The following is a 20,112-nucleotide window of genomic DNA, read 5'->3' as shown; positions in this document are numbered from 1 at the left end:
TCAGCGATTATCTTGGATGCCACTTCTATGAAGTCTTTTCTGAGTCTCTAAGTCTTCCTGTCTTTGAACCCATAATCCTCTCTAGGACCGCTCACTCTTAGAGAGCTTCTATTCCTCCTTGGGTTATTCGTGTACTAATGCAAACCTCATTCTCCTCCCTTCTCCAATGTAATTCTGAGGTCTTTGAGGCAAGGCAAGCATTTCACTTAGTGTTTTACTTGGATATACCTCATAGATATTGCAGATTGTTTTCCAGACCGCCGTGACAGGAGTGTCGCAGTAAAGCGAGTAGTAATCGTTTTGCTGGTGGAGGGTCTTGCCCAACAAAATGAAGCTCAATAAAACGAGGCATGCCTGTAGTAAATTTTTCAGGACATGAGTTTAATTTAATTCATCACAGATAGAGGATTCCCCTCTATGCCATGTCCCACTATCCCCCCTCATACAGAGATTATTTTTTATTTTTATGGGAGTGGAGGGTGAAAATCCTAATCTCATATGCAAAAAGACTTGGAAGTTCAAGGTTGGCCTTCCCACTCTGTGAAAGGAAAACTTTGTACAACTCTCCCTGCATTGTGGCTTTTAGTCTTGGTCTCCCAGTGTTGTATTAGGTTTCCTCCCTATTAGTCTTTGCTTAAAACAAATCATTTTGTTGTTGCTGTATGCCAAGAGAGTTTGTCTCAGTTTGTCAGTGACTCATAGCTGTTGTGTTTCAGAAAACACTTTAAATCATTTTCTCTTTTGTATTTTGTGCTTGGAATCTCTACTTCAGTGCATATAACAGCTGCTCATGTAGCTGTCATTCATCAGGTGTCCATGATAGAATTGCATTATCAAGTTGGTTTCATCATTAACTCCTAAGACAATATATACCTGATCTGCTTGTTGATTATTCTTATATTAAAACCCTAGCTCAATGAAGACTTTAATAAAGAGAATGAAAACGTCAGGTATAGCAGCTATGTTTTTGTTACCCTTTATAAATGTTTGAAGACTACCAGACTGCAAGATCTGTGACATGTAATGGAAACCAGACTGGAGATTCAGGGTTTGGTCATGGCTGGCTTTGCAAGTCATTTAGCCCTTCTGTTTATTTATTTATTTTATCCTCACCTAGGAAATTTGTTCATTGCTTTGAGAAAGAGAGAGAGACAGAGAAAGAAATATCAATTGGTTTCCTAGGCTCCTGGACCAGGGATCAAACTCTCAGGCTTGTACCTTGATTGGAAACTTGAACCCACAACCTTTTGGTGTACGGGACAATGCTCCAACCAACTGAAATAATTTAGCCCTTTTATTTTTTAAAGATTATTATTTATTTTTAGAGAGGGGGAAGGGAAGGAGAAAGAGGGAGAGAAACATCAATGTGTGGTTGCCTCTCATGTGGCCCCTCACGGGGAACCTGGCCCACAACCCAGGCATGTGCCCTGACTGGGAATCAAACTGGAAACCCTTTAGTTCACAGGCCCACCCTCAGTCCACTGAGCTACCCCAGCCAGGGTTCATTTAGCCCTTTTAAACATCACTTTTTCCACCTGAGAAATCAAAGGGTTGAATTAGATTAGAATTCCTGTAGCTCTACTATCAAGTTAACCAAGCAATTGATGTTAGTTAGACATCACATACTTAGTCTTCCAAGACCATACAGGTGGAAGTAATAGTAACCATTTACTGAGTTTAAAAGTTTACCCTGTGTCAAGCACTATATCAAAGGTTTTATGTAAATATTACATTTTTCTTAGCATAGTACATTTGGGCTGCCTGTTCTTTGGGGATTTTTATGGAGTCCTCATCATATAGGCATGATCAATTACTAATTCCATTTCCATCTCTCTCTTCTCTCTGGAGTATGGGAGGTGGGGTTGAAAAATCCATGCTTCTAATTATGGCTTGGTCTCTCTGGTGACCAGCCCCCATCCAGGAGCCCACCCAGAGTGACCTCAGAACAAAAGATGCCCCTGGTGCTTTATCACTTAGGAAAATTCACAAGAGTTTTAGGAGCCCTGGGTCAAACCCCAGGGGCAGAGAGACCAATGGATATTTTCTGTCATCTCACACCATTCTATTCTGTGCTTACATATCAGAGACTGAATTTAGCACTTTATTTATATACCAATTAATTCTCACAGTAGCAAGCATCTTTTCCAAATCACTCTTATTATTATTTTTTACTATTTAACTTCAGTAGCTTCCCGAATGATCTTTCTTCTTCTGTTTTACCTACCCTCTACAATCCATTCCCACATAAATGGCAGAGCGATTTTTAAAGATCATGTTCTTTTCCCACTTAAAATTTTCCGATGACTTCCTGTTTCACTTTAAAATCCAGACGCTGTGACATGTCCCAGTAGATCTTACCTAATCTGGCCCCTACGTTTTCATCCTCATATCATACTACTCTCCCTCTCACTGTGCTAAAACCAAATTGGTCGTTTGTTTGCTTAATCATGCCATTCTCATTTGCACCTTAGGTCCAGTGTGCTCATTTGAAATGCTCTTCCTCCTGATCTTTACACAGATGACCCCATATTATTTCAAATTTCACCTCACATGTTTGCATGGGAATGAGACCTTTTATTTTTAAAAAAGGGAGCAAGTGATCCCCGACCCAGGTCAGACTGCACAGTCCAGGGTTCCAGTGCCAGGAAGATAAATCCCTGTATTTTCTAGCTGTAACAACCACTGGGGGTTGGAGTGGTGAAAGATTTGTGTATTTTTTATTGTATATTTTTTCATTACCATTTTTTGCCCTTATACTCTCTTCTACCTTCATCCACTCTCTAACTCCCTCAGTCACTACACTGAATGAGGCCTCTTCTGATCATCCAGTGTTACTCTTCACCCTGCTTTATTTATTATTTTTAATTTTTTTAGTATATTTTATTGATTATGCTATTACAGTTGTCCCAGTAATTTCCCCTTTGCCTTCCTCTGCCTGGTACCTCCCTTCCTTCCAGCAGTCACCCCTTGCCCCTTAGTTCATGGGTCATGCATGTAAGTTCTTTGGCCTCTCCATTTCCTATACTATTCTTAATATCTCCCTGTCTATTTTGTACCTACCAATTATGCTTCTTAATCCCTGCACCTTTTCCCCCATTCTCCACTTTTGCAACCCAGCTGATAACCCTCCAAATGATCTTCGTATCTATGAGTCTGTTCCTATTCAGGTTGTCTGCTTAATTTGATTTTTTAGATTCACTTTTGATAGTTGTGAATTTGTTACCATTTTAATGTTCATAGTTTTGATCTTCTTTTTCTTAAATAGATCCATTTAACATTTCATGTAATAATGGCTTGGTGATGATGAACTCCTTTAGCTTTACCTTGTCTGGGAATCACTTCATTCTTCCATTCTAAATGATAGCTTTGCTGGATAGAGTAACCTAGGTTGTAGGTCCTTGTTTTTCATCACTTTGAATACTTCTTGCCAGTCCCTTCTTGCCAGCAAAGTTTCTTTGAGAAATCAGCTGATAATCTTATGGGACCTCCTTTGTAGGTAACTGTCTCCTTTTCTCTTGCTGCTTTTAAGATTCTATCTTTAACCTTTGGCATTTCAATTATGATGTGTCTCAGTGTGGTCCTTTGTGGGTTCAGCTTGTTTGGGACTCTCTGTACTTCCTATCTTTGTATGTCTATTTCCCTCACCAAATTAGGGAGGAATGTTTTCTTTCATTATTTTCAAATAAGTTTTTAATTTCTTGCTCTTCCTTTTCTCTTTCTGGCACCCCTTTGATTTGGATGTTTGTACATTTGGAGATGTCCCAGAGTCTTTTTATTCTCTCCTTGGTTTTTTGAATTCTTGTTTCTTCTTGCTGTTCTTGTTTAATGCTTATTTCTTCCTATGTTCCAAATCATTGATTTGAATCCTGGCTTCCTCCCCTTCATTGTTGCTTCCTGTGTATTTTTCTTTATTTCAGTTAGTGTAACCTTCATTTCTTTCTTTATGTTGTTGCTGTACTCATGCATTCTTCAGCATCCTAGTCACCAATGTTTTGAACTCTGACAGTGATAGGTTGGTTATTTCTGTTTTGTTTAGTTCTTTTTCTGGGGTCTTGTTCTTTTTTTTTCATTTGGGCCACATTTCTCTGTCTCCTTTACTTGGCAGCCTCTGTGTTTGTTTCTGTGTATTAGGTAAAGCAGCTTTGACTTCTTTTCTTAGTACTGTGGCTTATAGTAGAAAAGGCACCTGTAAATTGTGTGGGGTGGAGCCTTAGGTAAGCACAAGGGTGGGGCAACCTGCTTCACTGCTTTGTGGCTCTGTGTGGGGGGTGGGTTTGGAGAGGGGACAGTGGTGCTTCCTGGCTTCTAGAGGTTTTCCTGGCACTTGCCCCAATTCCAGTCACTTCACTCATTCCCTGTATGCAACTGGCACCCTTCCAGCTGTTGCCCTGGTGCTAAATCCCAGGTGTGCCTTTGTGTATGTTCTAAGATTGTGTGGGCCCTTTAAGCAGAGTCTCTTGAAAATATGGCCAAATCTTTCTCCACTCCAACCTCCACTGGTTGTTGCAGCCAGAAAATACAGGGATTTATCTTCCTGGCACTGGAACCCTGGACTGTGCAGTCTGACCTGGGTCGGGGATCACTTGCTCCCAGGGTATCCCTCCTGATTTTTATCTACTACATATATATGTGGGACCACCCTTTTCACTGCCTCCACTGCCCTCCTGTGCCGTACTGAATTTCTGTATCTCTCTGTGTCTGCCCCTCCTACCCTTCTAGATGAATGTGGCTTCTTTAAAGCCTTGGCTGTTGGGGTAGTTCCAAACAGTTAGATTTTTTTCTTTTTCTTCTTTTTAAAGTATATTCTATTGATTATACTATTACAGTTGTCCCTTTTTTTCCTCACCTTTATTCCCCTCCACCCTGCACTCCCTCCCACCAGAATCCCCACCATCACCACCACTTAAGTTCATGTCTATGGGCTGTACCTATAATCAGATTTGGCTTCTCCATTTCCTATGCTATTCTTAACCCCACCCCCACCCCCCATCTATTTTGTACCTACCATTTATGCTTCTTATTCCCTGTACCTTCCCCCACCCACCCCTGCTTCTCTCCCCTCCCTGCTGATAACCTTCCATCTGGTCTCCATTTCTGTGATTCTGTTCCTGTTCTAATTGTTTTTGCTTTAGGTTCAGTTGTTGATAGTTGTGAGTTTGTTGTCATTTTATTGTTCAAAATTTTGATCTTCTTTTTCTTAGGTAAGCCCCTTGAACATTTCATATAATAAGGGTTTGGTGATGATGAACTCCTTTAACTTTACCTTATCTGGGAAGCACTTTATCTGGCCTCTCATTCTAAATGATTGCTTTCCAGGATAGAGTAATCTTGGATATAGGTCCTTAACTTTCATGACTTGGAATAATTCTTTCTAGCCCCTTCTTGCCTGCAAGGTTTCTTTTGAGAAATCAGCTGATAGTGTTATATGAACTGTTTTGTAAGTAACTGTCTCCTTTTTTCTTGCTGCTTTGGAGATTCTCTCCTTATCTTTCATCTTGGGTAATGTAATTATGATATGCTTTGGTGTGTGCTTCCTTGAGTCCAACTTGTTTGGGGCTGTCTGAGCTTCCTGGACTTTCTGGAATTCTCTTTCCTTTGCTAGATTGGGGGACTTTTCCTTCATTATTTTTTTCAAATAAGTTCTCAATTTCTTGCTCTTCCTCTTTTCCTTCTGGCACCCCTATGACTTGGATAGTGGAACATTTGAAGTTGTCCCAGAGGTTCCTAAGCCTCTCCTCATTTCTTTGAATTCTTCTTTCTTCATTCTATTCTGGTTGAATGTGTATTTCTTCCTTCTGTTCCAAATCTTTTATTTGAGTCCCAGTTTCCTTCCCTTCACTGTTGGTTCCTGTATATTTGTTTTTATTACACTTCATATAGCCTTCACTTTTTCATCTATTTTGCAATCATCTTCAACCATTTCTGTGAGCATCCTAATTACCAGTGTTTTGAACTCTGTTCTGATAGGTTGGCTATGTCCTTATCACTTAGTTCTATTTTTGGAATTTTGATCTGTTCTTTCATTTGGGCCATATTTCTTTGTCTCTGTGCACCTGTTACATTTTGAGGGGTGGAGCCTTAGGTATTTGCCAGGGTGTGGCAACCCACTTCCCTGGTTGTAGTGCTTTATGTTGGAGAGGGGTCAGAGAGGGAAGAATGGCACTTGCTCAGCTCTTGGCAGGGTTTTAGCTACCCACAAGCAAATAGGGCCCTTCTAGTGCTGATTCCTGAGTGGGTGTGTTTGTGCACATTCTGGGACCCTGTGGTTCTCTCCAACAAACTCTCCTGTGAGGCTGGGAGTTTCTCCCACCACCTCAACCCCCACAGGTTTTTACAGTGAGAGGTTTTGAGGCTTTCTTTTCTGGCACTGGAACCCTGGGTTGTGCAGTCTGCCTCACTCCCCAGTTGCTCCTCCTGGTTTATCTGCAAGCAAATGTGGGATCACCTGGTCTACCAGCTGCTGTCTCACTGGCCAGATCCTCCAGCTGAGACCCTGCCATGAGTGCTCTTCTGCCCTGCTGTCTTTTTCTGCCCCTCCTACCAGTCTGGATGAATGTTTCTTCCTTAACTCCTTGGTTGTTGGACTTCCATACAGTTCGATTTTCTGGCAGTTCTGGTTATTATTTGTTTTTAAATTTGTTGTTGTCCTTTTGGTCATGCGAGAAGGCAAAGCTTATCTATCTACACCTCTATCTTGGCTGGAACTGTAAAGAGTTAGATTTTCTTTCAGTTCTGGATGTTACTTGTTTTGAAGTTTAATTGTAATTTTCTGTGTGGTTGCATGAGTAGAAGCATGTCTACTTAGGCCTTCATCTTACTGGAAGTCCTAAATTTTTTAAATTTATTGATTTTAGAGAGAAAGAAAAGGAAAAAGAAGGAGAGAAGCATCAATGTTGTTCCACTTAGTTATGCATTCATTTACTGATTCTTGCGTGTGCCCTGACCTGAGGTTGAACCTGCAACCTTGGCATATTGGGACAATACTCTAACCAACTGGGCTGCTCAGCCAGGGCACCCTGCTTTATTTTTTTATAGCACGTATTACTATCTGAAATTAGTTTTCTTATTTGATTATCATCCCCTTCCACTAAAATAATAGCATGTTGAGTTACCTTATCTGTTTTGTTTGCTGTTGTGTCTATAATGTCTAGAAGAGAGTCTAGCTCATAGAAGGCTCTCAAAAACTATTTCTGGAATGACTGGATGAAAAATTCTTGTCAGATGTATGACCATAGCTGTGTCCACAGCAATTCATTTGAATAGTACAACCCTGTTTCATTTCGTTGTCCAGGGGCAGTGAGTCAGGGCACCACCAGCTCTGCCATATTTTCCCAAGTAACCAAATTACCCTGATACAATAGTGCCTACCATGTGTGAGTACAAATGGTATCCAGTGTTTTTGTATAGTATTTAAAATAGTGTGAGGATATTTATTCACTTATTAATTAAATAAATATTGAATTTTTATTACTTCCAGACAGTTTTTTAGATACTGGGGATGAAAATAGCCCTGGCTCGTGTAGCTCAGTGGATTGAGCGCAGGCCTGCGAACCACACAATCGTGGTTCGATTCCCAGTCAGGGCACATGCCTGGGTTGCAGGCCGGTTCTCGCCAGCGGACGCATGAGAGGCAACCATACGTTGATTTCTCTCCCTCTCTCCTTCCCTTCCCCTCTCAAATAAATAAAATCTTTAAAAAAAAGAAAAGATTAATGAGACACATTCCTTGACCATAAGGAGATCATATTATAGTAGAGGAAATAGACATACTCATAGATAATTATTACAGAATGTAACTGCAGTGATAGAACTATGCAAAAAGTATGATATAAACACAGAAGGGACATCCAACCACATCTGGGGAGATCAGAAAAGACCTCATTTGTGTTTTAATAGGTGAGAAGTAGACAGTGTGGGGGCAACTTTGCTTGCAGAGTCCCCCTGTCTGCCACGGATGAAAGTCAAACTACCAAGACATGATCTGCTTGGGGAGGAGAGGTGGCCAATCTCTCAGAGGAGAAAGGTAAAGAGCCCCTTCCTCAATGGCTTTTATTGGGTTGTAATACATAGGAATACAGGTAAAGCTCATCAATCAATGTCAGGTGGCAAGGATCAAACAGTAGATAACATTTCAAAGAAATCTGAGGGCTTAGTCTGAGTCAGTGTCTGTCAGGTAAGGAGGTTGCAGAAACTTTGTGAGACATACTCATTTCCTACTCAGACCCTTATCATATGAATGAAAGCACTCTTAGCAAAGCAGGCTTCACAGGATTTTTAGGAACTCATATGCCTGATCACCCTGGATCCCACTCTAGCCCGAAAGGGGCTGCACCGCCTCCCCCAACATAGTTTTTCAGGCTTAAGTGGATTAGAGTCAGGAAGCGCTTCTCCCAGAGGACATGGGGACTTGGGCTACGTCAGAATAGCCAGGGGGTGAGGGTCCATCACTCCCTCTTTGTCGCAGCCCCTGAGTCCTTCCATGATGGCCTCCCAAGTGATCATGTCTGGCTTAGGTTGCCCCCCCTCTGAGGGGTCGTACCTGTCATAGACTAACCGACCAAGCTTTTGGGGCAGGGTGTAAAACAGAGACAAGGTTTGTCTCCTTAGTAGCTCCCATTCCAGAGGTTGCTCACTCAGCCTTAGCCATGGGGGCCAGTTACAACTGAAACCAGGCAGAGCAGTTCCCAACAAAACAGATAAAGTGAAGTTGATGAGAGTGGTAGGAGGCCATTCAAAAGTACAGTGTAAAAAAATGCACAGAGAAGTGAAACCATCTCAGAGGTTGACTAAACTGGAGAGAGAGAAAGGGGCTAGACTTTGGAAAGCTTTGTAGGACATGCTAAAGATTTTGACCTTTAGATAGGTGGCAGAATGCCACTGAAAGGTTTTAAATAGGGGAGCACCGTGGTCATAACTGTGTTTTCAAAAAACACTCTGGCTCTGTGTTGTGGAGGACAGTTTGGGCAAAACTGGAGTCAGGCAGAGCAGTTAGATATTGGGGCTGAACCACCAAGGCTGTTGGTGGGAGGAATGAGGATAATAGGGAAATTTGACAAATATTTAGAAGATTAAATTGAGTGAACTTGATTATATTTGGGATTAAAGGGAGAATTAAAAATCTGGGATGCTTCTCAGTTTAGCTCTGAGTGACTGAATAGATGGTATTGTCACTCACCCAATTCTACTCCCCAAGGAACAGAATCTGGAGGGACAGATTTTGTGGTGAGGTAATGAGTTTGGTTATTGGTAAATAGTTCAGATGCTCAGTCATGGGAGCATTTTGATAGCGATTCCTGCATAGTTTTGCTGCTAGACATCCCTAACATTGTCAGTTTTCTAAAGTCACACTGGAGTTTGGGAAGTACCCACTTAATAATATTGCACAGTATCCAGGCCCAAAAGACTCTAGTGGAGGTTTCACTAGCAATGAGGAACTATGTCTATGATAATTGCCACCTCATAAAAACTTTTAGAAGATTAATCAAGCAGCACAATTAACTACATATTAATTACTTATTAATAATTCCAGTGAGTGTAATTATTGTTTTCATTGTTCTTTGCTTTCTCAGCATTACTCCTTTATGTGTCATTTTGGCAACAGTCCCCAAAAGCATATAACCCTGAATAAAAGAATCTATATCATCTAAGGAATTTATAAAAACTGGTTACCCTGTTTATTTTTCCAATTAAACACAAGATATATTTCCTAGCCAAGTAGCTCAGTTGTTTAGAGCATCACCCCATATGCCTATCCCCAGTTAGGGTGCATGTAAGAATCAACCAGTGAATGCATTTATAAGTGGAGCAACAAATTGATGTTTCTCTCTCTCCTCCTCCCCCTAAAAATCAATTAAAGAAACCCATGAGATATATTTTGTTAAAAGTATTTATAACTGCAAAATGGCAAAAACCTGTAGATGACAACTTTTGCAATTTGGATTAGACCATGATTTTAAAAATGAATCACTGATTTCAAATCCAACATTGGTTACCACCTGTTACTGGGAATTTTTTCAGAATTAAACCTTTATATTTAGAGAGAGTAATACTTGCACTATTTTAAGATACCTGGGTTCAACAATTTTGTTAGGTTTATTTTTAGGTGATTGCTTCTATGCTTTTCACCAAACTTAGAAACCTCATAATGGTGTCCTTGAAAAGAATTGCAGTAATTGCAAGCATTAGCTACTTAACTGCAAACAAACGTGAACCTTTTTTTTTAATTACAAAAAGAAACAATCTCAAAAACTACTTTTATGTATAACTCACAATTGGTATCCCAAAATCCACATCTAGCCTTAAGAATTCCATTAAGTGTCATATATTGTCATTCTCTTGCAGCTGTTATTTTAAGCAGTTGTCTAGTATTGCTTGTGTTCTGTTGAGATCAGTAGTCTATAGATAGAATAATCCCCGGAGTTTGAAATAACTAATTTCCTTGTTGGGGCGAAAATATATACTGTATTATTCACCTTTTAATCTCCCACTGATAATCCTGAATTTCTTGTGTTCTTAATTAGGGACCTTGTGCTTAACATAAGGTAAAGAGACATTTTGATGAAAATTGATTGAGAACGTTGGGTTCGTATTGTAGCCATTTTTAATTGTTGAATGGGCCCAAGGACTTTGTTAGTGATACCTTAAAAAGTGATCATTATTGGTGGTTGCCTAGGGCTAGATGGATTGGGGGTTTAATATGTGAGCATACTAAAAGACATTGAATTTACTTTAAGTGGGTGAACTTGATCGATATGTGAGTTACTTTCTTAATAAAGCCATTCTATATATTTGAAAAAGTGGTCATTGTCACAGTTTAGGGGAACTCAGATTGAGAAATATTTCTTGGCAGTCAGAAGCTATTTTAGTCCTTGTATTTTTATACTACTTATATAATAATAATGAAAGCAAATAATATCCTCAAATGTCAGCTGACCTTCCTACGTAGCCCTTATTATCAGGAACAGCATATTCATTTAAAACATATAATTAAGCTGTCCCTCCCCTCTCCCCACTTGCACCTTCTTCCTTTAGGCATGTCTCTTTGCCTTCTTTCTCCTGAGCTTCAAGGGCCCTTCTTTTGCCCTGTAACTTGTTTCCTGAACCCACGTAGCTCAGCTGGCTCACTTCTTTCATGGCTCTGTGAATTTCTAAATAAATTTTCTACCTCTGTAAATTTCTAAAATAAATTTTTGCTTGTATTTGAAATAAATAAATAAACAAAAATAAAAATATAATTGAGTAAGTAGAGAGTAGAAAATGGTAAGATGTTTGAAAAAAGTTACTGAGGTTTAGCCTACCTAAGCTGTGTTACCTTAGACAAGTCGATCATTCCTACAGTCTCAATTAGCACATAAAATGAGGGTGTTAGACCTGATCCTGCTTCTCAAACAAATGCCCATAGGACCACCCAATTAATGTAAGTGAATAAAGCTGATTAGTATACAGGAATAAGCAGCAGGGGATCATGGGCTATAGAATAGTATATATTATTCTAAGGAGAACAGGCACAATTGAGTTTAGGTCTGTTGTTACTATTTTATTGTAGGCCCAATGTGACTGCGTCTTTTATTTTTTTTTGAAATATTTTACTTATTTATTTTTAGAGAGAGGAGAAGGGAGGGAGAAGAAGAGGGAGAGAAACGTTAATGTACAAGAGAAACATCAATGGGTTGCCTCTTACACACCCCTAACTGGGAACCTGGCCTGCAACCCAGGCTTGTGCCATGACTGGGAATCGAACCAGCAACCTTTTGGTTAGGGGGATGATGGTCAACCCACTGAGCCATATCTTTTAGTCAGAGCTGTATCTTTTAGTTTTTAAGAAAAGCAGAAACGAATGTTTTTAACTGCTTATGATTTGTAAAAATGGTAACTAATTCTTAAAAAATGTAAGCTCTATGTGAATTAAACTGCCAGGTATGGAAGAATTCTTCATGAGCCAAATGTTATAGAGTAGATCAGCTGTAAACTTGTTCTCTACTGACCTAGCTAGTGGGATTCTTTTTTTTTCCTTTATCTTATACAAATTTAATGTGATACATACCAAAGAATATGTGTGAAACATATGTAAGTTATGCATCATAAGACAAAATGAATAAATACCCAAGACCTAGCACATAATCTCCCTATGTTCTCCTGTTCCCCGTTTCCTTGCTGTCCCTTCAGAGGTAACCATTAACCCACATTTTGTGTTTAGATGCCTGGGTAATATTTAGTACATTAGATTTGCTTGCTGTTGAGCCTTATAGAAAGGTACATTGTTTTATGGGGTTTTTCTCCTAGTGATGTTTCTGAGATTTAATAAATTGTTTAGGGTAGCTATTTATTTGTTCTATTATCATTGCTTTCTAACATTCCATTCTCTGAATATGCCACATTTATTTATCTATTCTCCAGCCAATGGTTATTTCGGTTCATAAAGGCTCTTGTGAACAGTGCTGCTATGAATATTTATGTATGTGCCTCTGGAAGCACATGTGCAAACTTTTTCTCCGGTCGAGTTGCTTGGTTGCAGGATACATGAAGACTCAATTTCATAAGATAATGCCAAACTCTTTTATGGTGTTATTGATTTAGCTCCATCATCCTTTACTCTGAAAGTTCTCCATAACACTCTGCCTTCTCTAACTTCATATATTTTCTTCTTCCATGCCTTTTTCCTCCTTGGTGAAGATAACCTTTTGCTTCATTGCCCCTTTATTGTCTTTTTCTAGAGAGCTGTATGTTCTCTGCCATTTAATTAAGAACTTTCTCTCAAAACTTAATAGAATCATTTAGGAGTAGATATTATCCTTTTAATTTCATAAATATAACTTGTTGAAAGTACCTTGTAAAAAGCTTTTTATGCAGAAATGTTTATTTAAAAATTTAATGTTTGTTTAGAGAATTTTGTAACTTGTATTTATCAGGTTCTATTTAGGATTATATGCATGTAAGTTCTACTTCCTGTTTGGCTATATTTTTTAATTCTCAGATGAACTGGCTATTTATGGCATTTGTGAACTTTTTTCATTTCAGGAGTTGCTCAGGATAAATAATTTAAGATTTCACTGTTGAATGGAGAGGATTTTTTTAAAACTTAGGGAACATGAATTATTTCTGTAACAATTTTGAATATTTGTAAAAGGCTATGAACACACAAATATTTTTGGCTACTGTAAAAGTTATCTAAAGCCACAGTTTACTTTCCTCTTTCCTGTATTCCTTATAATAAAATGAGTACATCTTTACAGAGAATTATTAAATTAACCATTATAAAAATAACAAAGAGATCCATGTACAAATGAGTAAGGCTTTTTTAAAAACAGGTTTCTTTTATTTAAAATAAGGATAGGGAGCCCTGGCTGGCGTAGCTCAGTGGATTGAGATTGAGCGCGGACCTGCGAACCACACGATCACAGTTCGATTCCCAGTCAGGGCACATGCCTGGGTTGCAGGCCGGTTCCTTGCAGGCTAACTCCCAGCAGGGGATGCACAAAAGGCAACCATACATTGATGTTTCTCTCCCTCTCTCCTTCCCCTCTAAAAATAAGTAAGTAAGTAAATAAATAAATAAATAAAATAAGGATAGGGTTTCTAAGCATCTTAATAAAATGAAATAGGCTTTGGTTTATGCATTATTAGGCTTATGTTGAATCACTTAAAAAAGGATAGCCATCACTCTCATCTGGAACATGTTAAGCTCAAGAGATTTTCATTCTTGGTTCGAAGAGTCTAAAAATATATTTAAAAACTGTATATATTCAACATGTGCATTGTGACAACTCTTAACCACAGCTTACATTTCTATAGAAAATTTCAATACCTTTTTCTCAATTTCTCCCATGTTTAATTTTATTTTGATAATTATAGAAATGAATGTTTCTATGGGGAAGAGCTTTTCCATTTTAGATGCTAATGTAACATGTAAAATGTAATATTAAAAGGTTTCTTTTTGGAGTGACAAAAATTTTCTAAAATGTGATGGTTGCACAACTCTGAATTCAACTAAAAATTGTTGAATTGTATGCTTTAAACAGATGAGTTTATGGTGTGTGAATTATGTCTCAAGATAGTTTTTATTTTTATTTATTTTTTCAAGATAGTTTTTAAAACTTAATGATGCTCTGGAGGGATTTATTGACACTTCCACCCCCATTTCCTCTTTGATAATTCACGTATTTGGGATGTCACATCAATTTGCAAAACTAAAAATAACTTGGATACTTTAGAACTTGGGCCACTTTTCCCCAGTTTTTCTGATCAGGAAGGAATATATAGACTTTAGGTGTTCTACTTTTTTATAGCATTCAAATACTTTTATTAGAAATATTGAATGGTCTGGATGATTATTCAGGATGATAAAAGCAGGCAATAGTAGATTCTGATATTTTCTTCAGGTTTTTTGAAATTACAATATCTGCTCCTGGGTTCATGTTAGTTACTGAATTGTCTTCCCCTAAAAGTAGAGGAAGACACAACTCTTTCAACAAAACATCCTACCTACCCGTGGGATTGCTTCAAACATTTTTTAAAATATAGAATACTTTTTCCAGGTTATTGACTCTATATATATATATTTGTTTCATTAATGCCTTGTTTTTCTCAGGTTGTCATACAGGCATTTAGACTGATCTAAGAAATTTCTTTATTAGCAGGTATTATTTAGGTTAGTGAAAAAAATGAAAAATAGTATGGTCATTTTAACTTGTATCCAATAGCCTAAGAAAGTAAATCACACCAAATGGATATTCTACAAAGGGGAAAATCTCCTTGGTCTCCATATATTATATCAATTTAAAATAACAGTAACACTCTGTGATTTTATTTTATGAGAAATTCTAGAAAGTACAACTCATCTGCAGTGACAGAAAGCAGGTTAGTGGTTACCTGGGGCCAAGGCCAGAGGAGAGGATCTACTGCCAAGGGTGTTAGGAACCTTTAGAGGTGATTGATGGGATTGTTTTGCTTTTATTTTGATTGATGTGGTTACATGAGTAAGTATTTTTCAAGACTCATAGACCTGTACACTTAAAATGGGTCTAGTTTATTATACATAAATTATTCCTCATTAAAGTTTATTAAAAGAAAATCATTTAGACTATACATACACATGACAAATTTGTATCAAGTGTTGGTCTTATATGGTAATCAGGCACGTATGTCAACTATATTACAATGAAGGAGAGAAAAGTACTTGTGCAATTGTCATTAATGAAACAGTTTTAAATTAATAGAAGCTTACACATAGTGTTACTGTTAATTAGTACATTTTGTAAGTATAATACATCTACCTCAGTATCTCTAATCCCTTACCCAGATGAAAGTTGTTATATATTCAACTTTTCATCAGTCAAATATGGCATGTCCTCAAATAACGTTGTTTCATTATCACATTGATGAGATACTGAGGGACTTAACTCTTGTTTTTATTAATTAGCCTGTAGTAAAATTGGTTTTGTTGTACATCATTTCGCTTAGTTACAGCACCTGTCAACGATGTTAAGTGAGGACTTACTGTAATAGAAACCATCTGTTAATAGTGTTAAAAGTCACTCATGTGGCACATATATTTGTTTCTAATGAGTCAACACTCCTGCATGCCAGGCACAGTGATCCAGTGCTGAATAAGAGAGCATGGCCCCATCCTTTTGGATTACTTTATAGTTTTCAAATTTGTTTTACATAAATATCTTACTGCATCCTTTGAGAAAGGAAACTGAAATTCAGAGAAAGTGAGTGACTTCTGCCCAAGCTTACACAGCTAAATGACTGAGAGTTATCTGATTCTAAGTTCAATTTCAGGTGGTTTTGGTGGGTAGAGTTACATAGTTTAGGTAGATAAATTGAGAGTTTGAGGGAGCATGTTAAATAGTTGGATCTTTTCCACATCCTGAAATGTGAATAAACTTCCTTAATTGTGTATAAAGTTTCATATGTTCTCCTTCCAGTTATTTTCTTGGTCACCAAGATAAGAATATTTGAATTTCTGCCAACTGGATTTCTTCCAAGACTATTTCTGATTGTTACCCCAACAGCTGAGACCTAACAGTCTGTGGGTTTGTCAGAAAGGAGAACCCTGCATACTTGTGGCATTCATTGTGAGTGGGCCCTTACATGTAAAAACCTGCCCATCTGTCTTCTATTGGATTTTGCTGATTTGCAGGGCATTTTCCTGGTGGTGGCAGCTGTGACATTCCATGCTGCTATGCAGATCTGCAGGAGGCAGCCAGTCTGCTGAGCTGGGTAGATAGCAGGCCTGTTAGGGGGACTGGCAGTTGGACTCTCTTTGCAGCTACTTCTGAAAGAGGCAGCATGGAGTAGGGAAAAACACATGGGACTAGCCATGAGAAGACCTAAGTTCTAATCTTAGAAATATCACTTGAGAGCTGTGTTATCTTGGGCAACTCACTGCTTCATTTTGATTTTTCACCTCCTAAGTAAAATTGTGTGTGTGCGTGTGTGTATGTGTGATATGTATATTATGGATAAGTCTCAAATCATTGTGCTAGCTGGAAAAAGCCAGATACAAAAGAGAATATATGGTATAACTTTATTTTTATAAAAGTTTTAGACAGTGCAAACTAATATAATGACAGAAAACAGATCAATGGTTGCTTGGGTTCAGGGGCAGCAGGGAGGATGGATGTAAAGAGGCATGAGGAATCTTTTGAGGATGATATTCTGTATTTTAATTGTGGTGGCAATTTTACAGGTATACATAGCTGTCAAAACTAATGCAATTGTACAATATTATGCACATGCACCCCAAAGGGGAGGATTCTAAGCTGTTTCAGAACTTAATATGAAAGAACATTGAAGTAGGTTTGGATTACCTATCATGGGTATGGGAGAGGGAAAAGGCAGCACATATATGTATTTGTAGGCTGTATATTTGCCCTCTTTGCTCTTGATTACCCAGTAAGGTTAGAGCTAAGAGAGTAGGAATGCTTAAATAAACCAAGTCAACAATCATCAACCTTGGCATCTAACTCTTCTTCCTTTACCCATTTTTCATTTTTATCTGAATCTTTATGAACTAGTAGTGATAGAAGACATTTGAAATCAGTCAAATTTCTTAAAATATTTGAAATATTTAATTTGTTACAAATTTTGACCTTTTATTTTGTTTGATTATTCTGCTTCTTAGTGTTTATTATATCCCATCACCTTTATGTTGAGGAACTCCATTTACACTATAGTCACTGTGTGGCAAAAGTATCAATGGTAAATTCTTCAAATTTAAGAATGGACACAAGAAATAAAATGGAAATGACTTGACACCCTCCAGCCCCCAGATTCTCATTTTGTATTCTATTAATAGTTGTAAATGCCTCAAAGGTTTCTTCCTTTCTTTTTTTTTAATCCTCACCTGAGGACATTTTTTAAATGCTTTTAGAGAGAGAGAGAGGAAGGGAGAGAAACATTGATGTAAGAAACATCCATCAGCTGCCTCCCATACACGCTGGAACCAGGGATCTGTATGTGCCCAGACCAGGGGTCATATGCACCCTGGCTGAGGATTGTATGCCCCCAGACCAGGTAACAAACCCACAACCTAGGTATGTGCCCTGACCAGAATCGAACCTGCAACCTTTCAGTTAAGGGACATTGTACCAACCTACTGAGCCACACCAGCCAGAGCCAAAGTCCCTCTTAATAAGTCCTTCCAGCCCCGGCTAGTGTAGTTCAGTGGATTGGACACAGGCCTGTGAACTAAAGGGTTGCTGGTTCAATGCCCAGTTGGGGGACATACCTGGGTTGCAGGCCAGGTCCCTAGTCTGGGAATGGGAGAGGCAACCACACATTGATGTTTCTCTCCTTCTCTCCTTTCCTTCTCCTCTTTAAAAATAAACAAATAAAATCTTGAAAACAAAAATAAGGCCTTCCAGAAGCCAAAACTAATTGTTTGGAGTTGATTCTGAAGTTGAAAATTGACCTAGAGAAAAGACTATTCAGTAACTCAAATATAAGAGTAGTGAGTTACCTTTCTGTATCAATAAGCTGCGTGTGGCTATAAAGAGCTGTTCCTGATCTACAAAGGGAAGAAAAGGGCCAGTGTTATGCTCATTCTTTTCCTCTTTCTCTAATGCACAAGCCCTCTCTGCTTTCTTTATCTTTTCTTTCTGGGAATGCATAACTTTTAGCTGGATGTTGGACTATGGGTGGCTACTTCTAGTTTCTTAGAGGAAAGCCAGTTTTAGGTTTTGGCCAGGAAAGTACAAGGTGAAGGTGTCAAAGCCTTGAAACAATTAATTGGAATACATGAAATATATTAAAAACCCACGAATTAATAATGAATTTGAATCCCCACTCCAAAAGAACTTATTATATACCATCAAAAATAACTAGGGCACTACTACTTTGAAAATGGAAATTAAAAGGAAAGAATACCTTATGTCTGCCTTCTTATGTAAATTCTACTCTTGGATAACCAAATAGCCTTAGTTTTTGACAGAAAGTTCTTTACAGATAAATTCCACAAAGAATGATAGATTCAGAAAATCGCCATTTTGCAATCTCTTAAGAAAATAAGTGAGGCAGGTAGCTTTTGTCAGTGGATGAAACCAGTAAATTGGCTGGTTGATAGACAAACTTTACATGAAGGAACCAGGCTGCAGTCTGCAGACATTTGTGTATGTTTTGATGTGATATATCATGAAGCACACGGTAACACCTATGAAGTATTTTTTTACCTAAAATGTGGAACTTGATTCTCATATTGGGTTGCCATATCAAGCCAAAACAAAACAAGACACCTAGTTAAATTTGAATTTCCAATTAATAATGAGTGATTTTTTTTTAGTGTAAGTATGTCCCATACTTGGAACATATTTGATTTCCACAATAAGTCAATTGAATAAAAGGCAAAAAAAAAGCGGGGGGATGAGGTACTTTAAGAAAAAAAGTAAAAAAGACTTAAGAGACACAAGAATCAAATGTGTACCTTGTCTGGATTCTGATTTGAACAAAAAGCTTTTTATGCAAATATACTTTATTTTATTTAAGATTTTATTTATTTTGGGGGGAAGGGAAGAAAGAGAGGAAGAGAAACAGCATTTCCCCAAATGGGGACTTGGTCTGGAACCTAGGCATGTGCCCTGACTGGGAATCAAAATGGTGACCTTTGGTTCACAGGCCAGCACTCAGTCCACTGAACCACACCAGCCAGGGCTCTGCAAATATATTTTAAATATATATATTTCAGGGTAGATATATATATTTTTAATTTTAAAGACTTTTTTGAGATAATTGGGGTGATTATAAGATACCAAAAATTATTTTTCATTTGATTAGGTATAATAATGGCATTTTGGTTATATGAGAAAATACCAACTTAAAAATGAATATAAGGCCATCATTATTCTAATTCCAAAAGCAGATAAAGGCACTATGATGAAAGAAAATTCTGGGCCAATATTCCTGATGAACACAGATGCTAAAATCCTCAACAAAATATTAGCAAACTGAATACAGGAATACATCAAAGATCATACACCATTATCAAGTGAGATGTATTCTGGGAATGCAAGGTTGGTACAACAGTTGCTAATCAATAAATGTGATTCACCCCATAAACTGGGTGAAGAATAAAAAGCATTTGATCATTAATGGATGTCAGCAGCCATTAATGATAAAAACTCTCAGCAAAGTGGCAATACAGGGAACACACCTATACATAATAAAGGCCATTATGACAAACCCACTGCCAGCACCATACTCAATGAGCAAAAACTACTAGCATTCCCCTTGAGATCAGGAACAAGCCAGGGATGTCTGCTTTCACCTCTCTTATTCAACATAGTACTGAAAGTCATAGCCATAGCAATCAGACAAGAAGAAGAAATAAAAGGCATCCAAATTAGAAAAGAAGTAAAACTGTCTTTATATATTGATGACATGATACTGTATGTAGAGAACCCCATAGATTCCAAGAAACTACTAGAACTGATAAATGAATTCAGCAAAGTAGCAGGATACAAAGTTAATATCCAGAAATCAGTTGCATTTTTGTATGACAATAACAGACTAACAGAAAGAAAAATTAAGACAACAATCCCATTCATAGTTGCTTCCGAAAAAAACACAAAACCCAGGAATAAATCTCACCAAGAATGTAAAAGACCTGTACAT

The 20,112-nt window shown here is 37.9% G+C and overlaps 1 protein-coding gene across 1 annotated transcript in view; it reads left to right on the top strand.

The window, feature by feature from the left end:
- Positions 1 to 20,112, top strand: part of KIF24 (kinesin family member 24) — an 88,543-nt gene that overhangs the window by 555 nt on the left and 67,876 nt on the right. The window lies entirely within an intron of this gene.

This window comes from Sturnira hondurensis, unplaced genomic scaffold, assembly GCF_014824575.4.
Source record: "Sturnira hondurensis isolate 20B ecotype Veracruz unplaced genomic scaffold, ASM1482457v3 Scaffold0022566, whole genome shotgun sequence".
Classification (NCBI taxonomy): domain Eukaryota; kingdom Metazoa; phylum Chordata; class Mammalia; order Chiroptera; family Phyllostomidae; genus Sturnira; species Sturnira hondurensis.
Note: the sequence above shows the minus strand (reverse complement) of the source record. Positions and strands in the feature narration are given on the sequence as shown.